Source organism: Ornithorhynchus anatinus, chromosome 1 (genome assembly GCF_004115215.2).
Source record: "Ornithorhynchus anatinus isolate Pmale09 chromosome 1, mOrnAna1.pri.v4, whole genome shotgun sequence".
In the NCBI taxonomy this organism is placed as follows: domain Eukaryota; kingdom Metazoa; phylum Chordata; class Mammalia; order Monotremata; family Ornithorhynchidae; genus Ornithorhynchus; species Ornithorhynchus anatinus.
The window spans coordinates 181,409,618-181,415,621 of NC_041728.1; positions in this window are offsets into that span (position 1 = coordinate 181,409,618).

The following is a 6,004-nucleotide window of genomic DNA, read 5'->3' on the forward strand; positions in this document are numbered from 1 at the left end:
AGAGAGAATGGAAGGAAGGGAAAAGGAAGGAGAGAAAGAAAGAAAATGAAAGGAAGGAAAGAAAGAATAAAGAAATAAAAAAGGAAGAAGGAAAGAAAGGAAAGAAGAAAGGAAGGTACACAGGAAGAAAGAAAGAAAAGGAAGGAAGGAAGGAAGGAAAAGGGAAGGAAGGAAAGAAGAGAGAGAAAAGAGAGAAAGGGAAAAAGAAAATGAAAGGAAGGAAGGGAGAAAGAACGAGAGAAAAAAGAATGAGAGAAAGAAAACGAAAGGAAGGAAAGAAGGAAGGGAGAGAGAAAGAGAAAGAGCGAGAGAAAGAGAGAAAGAAAATGAAACGAAGGAAGGGGAAAAGAACGAGAGAAGGAAATAAAGAAAAAGAACGAGAGAGTGAAAGAATGAGGGAAAGAAAGCGAAAGAGAGAGAAAGAAAAGGAAAGGAAGGAAGGGAGAAAGAAAGAATGAGAGAAAGAAAGAGAGAAAGAAAGAAAGAAAACGAAGAAAGGAAGGCTATCTACGCCAGAATACTTGTTTTGTTTTGTTCTGTTCTGCTTTGCTGTCTGTCTCCCCCGTTTAAACCGTGAGCCCGTCATTGGCAGGGATGGTCTCTACCTGTTGCCGAATTGTATATTCCAAGCGCTTAGTACAGTGTTTTGCACATAGTAAGCGCTCAATAAATACCATTGAATGAATGAATGAAAGAAGGAAAGGAGGGAGGGAGAGAAAGAACGAGAGGAAAAATGAGAGAAAGAGAGAAAGAAAACGAAAGGAAGGAAGGGAAAATGAACAAGAGAAAGAAATAGAATGAAAGAATGAAAGAGGGAGAAAGAAAATGACAGGAAGGAAGGAGGGAGGGAGGAAGGGAGAAAGAACGAGAGAAAGGAAGAATGAGAGAAAGAGAAAGAAAGGAAATGAAAGGAAGGAAGAGAGAGAAAGAGAAAGAACGAGGGAGAAAGAACGAGAGAAAGAAAGAATGAGAGAAAGAAAAAAGAGAATGAGAAACGAAAGGAAGGAAGGGAGAAAGATTGAGAGAAAGAAAGAAAAAGAAAGAAAGGAAATGAAAGGAAGGGAGAGAAAGAGAAAGAACGAGAGAAAGGAATTGAAAGGAAGGAGGGGAGAGAAAGAGAAAGAATGAGAAAGAAAGCGTGAGAGAAAGAAAAAAGAGAAAGAGAGAGAAAGAAACGAAAGGAAGGGAGAAAGAATGAGAGGAAGGAAGGGAGGAAGGGAGAAAGGAAAGAAGGAAGGAGGGAAGGAGGGAAGGAAGGAAGGAGGGAAGGAGGGAGGGAGGGAAGGAAGGAAGGAGGGAAGGAAGGAGGGAGGGAGGGAAAGAGGGAGGGAAAGAGGGAGGGAAGGAGGGAGGGAAGGAGGGAGGGGAGGAAGGAAGGAGGGAAGGAAAGAAGGAGGGAAGGAAGGAGAAAAGGAAGGAGAGAAGGAAGGAGGGAAGGAAGAAGGGAAAGAAGGAGGGAAGGAAGGAGAAAAGGAAGGAGAGAAGGAAGGAGGGAAGGAAGAAGGGAAAGAAGGAGGGAAGGAAGGACGCACTAGTACTTTCTGGGTCTATCCAACCTTTACAAGCTTGAAGAAGCGACCAACAGATTCTGTCAGATCTGAGCAGCCTATGCGGGTCCTGTTCTTCAGAAATTTTCCAAAGACCTGGAGAGTGGGGTTGGCTGCAAACCTCCCCACCTTTGATGCTCATCCAATGTCGGCCCTTTCACCTGCCGCACCCCAAGCCTGGAGCCAGTTCCCCAAACCCCCAAGTACCTTCCCAACCTCCCTCATAATCATCGTAATAACTGTGGTATTTGTTAAGCACTTACTCTGAGCCTGGCACTGTTCTAAACACCGGGGCTCCGACACTTGTTTAGAACACTTGCCTTCTAAACACAAGCTAATCAGGTCGGACACAATCCCAGGCCCATGTGGGGCTCACAGCCTTAATCCCCATTTACAGATGAGGGAACCGAGGCCCAGAGAAGTGAAGTGACTTGCCCAAGGTCACACAGCGGACGAGTGGCAGAGCCGGGATTCGAACCCTCGTCTTTCCACTAGGCCCGCCCGCTTTCTAGAATCCCTAGTATCCCGAGAATCCGCCCTTTCCTCTTCATCCAACCTGGTACCGCATTGATCCAAGAACTCATCGTTTCCTGCCTCGACTGCCGAAGCCGCGTGGCTCAGTGGAAAGAGCCCGGGCTGGGGAGACAGAGGTCATGGGTTCAAATCCCAACTGTGCCACTTGGCAGCTGTGTGACTGTGGTCGAGTCACTTCACTTCTCTGTGCCTCAGTGACCTCATCTGGAAAATGGGGATGAAGACTGTCAGCCTCACGTGGGACGACCTGATGACCCTGGATCTCCCCCAGCGCTTAGAACGGTGCTCTGCACCTAGTAAGCGCTTAACAAATACCAACATCACTATTAGGGAGAGGGGGAGGAGCAGAGGGAAAGGGGGGGAAGGGGGCTCGGCTGAGGGGAGGTGAAGGGGGGCAGAGAGGGAGCGGAGGGAAAAGGGGAGCTCGGTGTGGGAAGGCCTCCTGGAGGAGGTGAGCTCTCAGGAGGGCTCTGAAGAGGGGAAGAGAATGAGTTCGGCGGAGGCGAGGAGGGAGGACGTTCCGGGACCGCGGGAGGACGCGGGCCGGGGGTCGACGGCGGGACGGGCGAGACCGGGGGCCGGCGAGGAGGTGGGCGGCGGAGGAGCGGAGCGTGCGGGTGGGCGGGAGAAAGAGAGAAGGGAGGAGAGGTGGGAGGGGGCGAGGGGATGGACACCCTCGAAGCCAAGAGTGAGGAGTTTTTGTTTCGTGCGGAGGTCGATGGGCAACCGCTGGAGGATTTTGAGGAGGGGAGTGACGGGCCCAGAGCCTTTCTGCGGGAAGATGAGCCGGGCGGCGGAGTGAACAGTAGACTGGAGCGGGGGAGAGGAGGCAAGAGGAAGGGAGATCAGAGGGAAGGCTGACACGATAATCCAGCCGGGATATGACGAGAGCCCGTAGCGGTAAGGTAGCCGTTCGGTTGGAGAGGAGAGGGCGGATCTCGGCGATATAATAATAATAATAATAATGTTGGCATTTGTTAAGCGCTTACTATGTGCCGAGCACTGTTCTAAGCGCTGGGGTAGACACAGGGGAATCAGGTTGTCCCACATGGGGCTCACAGTCTTCATCCCCATTTTACAGATGAGGGAACTGAGGCCCAGAGAAGTGAAGTGACTTGCCCACAGTCACACAGCTGACAAGTGGATATTATAAAGGTGAGACCGGCAGGTCTCCGTGACGGATCGGACGTGGGGGTGAACGAGAGAGACGAGTCAGGGATGACCCCGAGGTCGCGGGCCCGAGAGACGGGAAGGACGGTCGTACCCTCCACGGTGATAGGGGAGTCAGGGAGAGGACCGGGCTTGGGAGGGAAGATGAGGAGCTCAGTTTGGGCCATGTTGAGTTTCTCCATCTAACCTGGAACTCCCTCCCCCCTTCCTATCCAACAGACCATTTCTCTCCCCACCTTCAAAGTCCTCCTAAAATCACATCTCCTCCAGATACTATGTGTCAAACGCTGTTCTGAGCACTGGGGTAGTAATAATAATGTTGGTATTCGTTAAGCGCTTCCTATGTCCAGAGCACTGTTCTGAGCGCTGGGGGAGATCCAGGGTCATCAGGTTGTCCCACGTGAGGCTCGCAGTCTTCATCCCCATTTGACAGATGATGGAACTGAGGCCCAGAGAAGTGAAGTGACTTGCCCACGGTCCCACAGCTGACAAGTGGCAGACCTGGGATTCGAACCCAAGACCTCTGACTCCCCTGCCCGGGTTCTTTCCACTGAGCTACGCTGGGTAGATAGAAATTGATAATGTTGGACACTGTCCCTGTCCCGCACGGGGCTAATTTTCCCTACCCACCTTCCCTGCGTGTCAACCTTGAACTTGGCTGTGTACACCTTAAATACGTCATTAGTCCCCCAGCCCCACGACGCTTTCCTCTTATTCATTCAATCGTATTTATTGAGCGCTTACTATGTGCAGAGCACTGTACTAAGCTCTTGGAATGTACAGTTCGGCAACAGACGCTCTGGGCCTGTCACTCCCCTTCTTAAAAACCCCCAGCGGTTGCCTATCGACCTCCGCACGAAACAAAAACTTCTCACTCTAGGCTTCGAGACCGTCCATCCCCTCGCCCCCTCCTACCTGTGCTCCCTTCTCTCTTTCCACCGCCCACCCCGCAGGCTCCGCTCCTCCGCCGCCCACCTCCTCAGCGGCCCCCGTTCTCGCCCGTCCCGCCGTCGACCCCCGGCCCGCGTCCTCCCGCGGTCCCGGAACGCCCTCCCTCCTCACCTCCGCCAAACTCACTCTCTTCCCCTCTTCCAAACCCTCCTGAGAGCTCCCCTCCTCCGAGAGGCCTTCCCGGACTGAGCTTCCCCCTTTTCCCTCTGCTCCCTCTGCCCCCCCTTCACCTCCCCTCAGTTAAGCCCACTTTTCCCCCCTTCCCCTCTGCTCCTCCCCCTCTCCCTTCCCCTCCCCTCAGCACTGTGCTCGTCCGCTCATTTGTATATATTTTCATTACCCTATTTATTTTGTTAATGAGATGTACATCACCTTGATTCTATTTATTGCTATTGTTTTAATGAGATGTTCATCCCCTCGATTCTATTCATTGCTATTGTTTTTGTCTGTCTGTCTCCCCCGATTAGACTGTAAGCCCATCGATGGGCAGGGATTGTCTCTATCCATTGCCGATATGTCCATTCCAAGAGCTTAGTCCAGTGCTCTGCACACAGTAAGCGCTCAATAAATACTACTGAATGAATGAAGATAGAGACAAACCCTGCCCATTGACGGGCTCACATTCTAATCGGTGATCTGTCTCTTCCCCTCTCTGTAATATCTGTCTCCCCCATATTCTGCAGACCCCCATCCAATCATTCGATCAGTCGGTCACATTTATTGAGCACTTACTAGGTGCAGAGAACTGTACTGAGCCCTTGGGAGAGGAAAAAAAATAACTGTGGTATTTGTTAAGTGCTTACTATGTGCCAACCACTGTAGTGGATCCAAGCAAATCGGTTTGGACACAGCCCCTGTCCCTCTTGAGGCTCCCAGTCTTAATCTCCATTTTACAGATGGGGTAACTGAGGTCCGGTTGGACGAGGTCACCCAACAGACAAGCGGCGGAACCGGGATTAGAACTCATGACCTTCTGACTCCCAGGCCCGGGCTCGATCCACTCCGCCTTGCCGCTTCTATGACAGAGTTGATAGATACATTCCCTGTCCACAATAATAATGTTGGTATTTGTTAAGCGCTCACTATGTGCAGAGCACTGTTCTAAGCGCTGGGGGAGATACAGGGTCATCAGGTTGTCCCACGTGAGGCTCACAGTTAATCCCCATTTTACAGATGAGGTAACTGAGGCCCAGAGAAGTGAAGTGATGAAGAAGCAGCATGACCTAGTGGAAAGAGCCCGGGTCTGGGAGTCAGAGGACTTGGGTTCTAATCCCAGCTCTGCTAATTCCTTGCTCTACGACCTGGAGCAAGTCATTTAATTTCTCCATGCCTCAGTTCTCCTGTTCTCCCTCCTACTTAGACTGGGACCCCCATGCGGGACAGGGACTATGCCCAACATAATTCACTTGTATATCCCCCAGTGCTTAGAACAGTGTTTGACACATAGTAAGCGCTTAACAAACACCATAAAAAAAGAGTTTACAGTCCGTGGGGGGAGACGGGCATTAATAGCAATAGATAAATGATGGACGTGGACGTAGGTCCTGTGGGGCTGAGGGAGGGGTGAATAAAGGGTGCGAATCCAAGGTCAAGACAGAAGGGAGTGGGAGAAGACGAAAGGAGGGGCTTAGTCGGGGAAGGCTTCCTGGAGAAGGTGGGCCTTCTTGGAAGGTGGGGAGAGTCATCGTCTGTGGGATTTGAGGAGGGAGGGTGTTCGGGGCCAGAGGCGGGATGTGGGCGAGGGACTGTGAGATAGATGAGATCAAGGTTCAGTAAATAGGTTGGCATTAGAGGAATGAAAT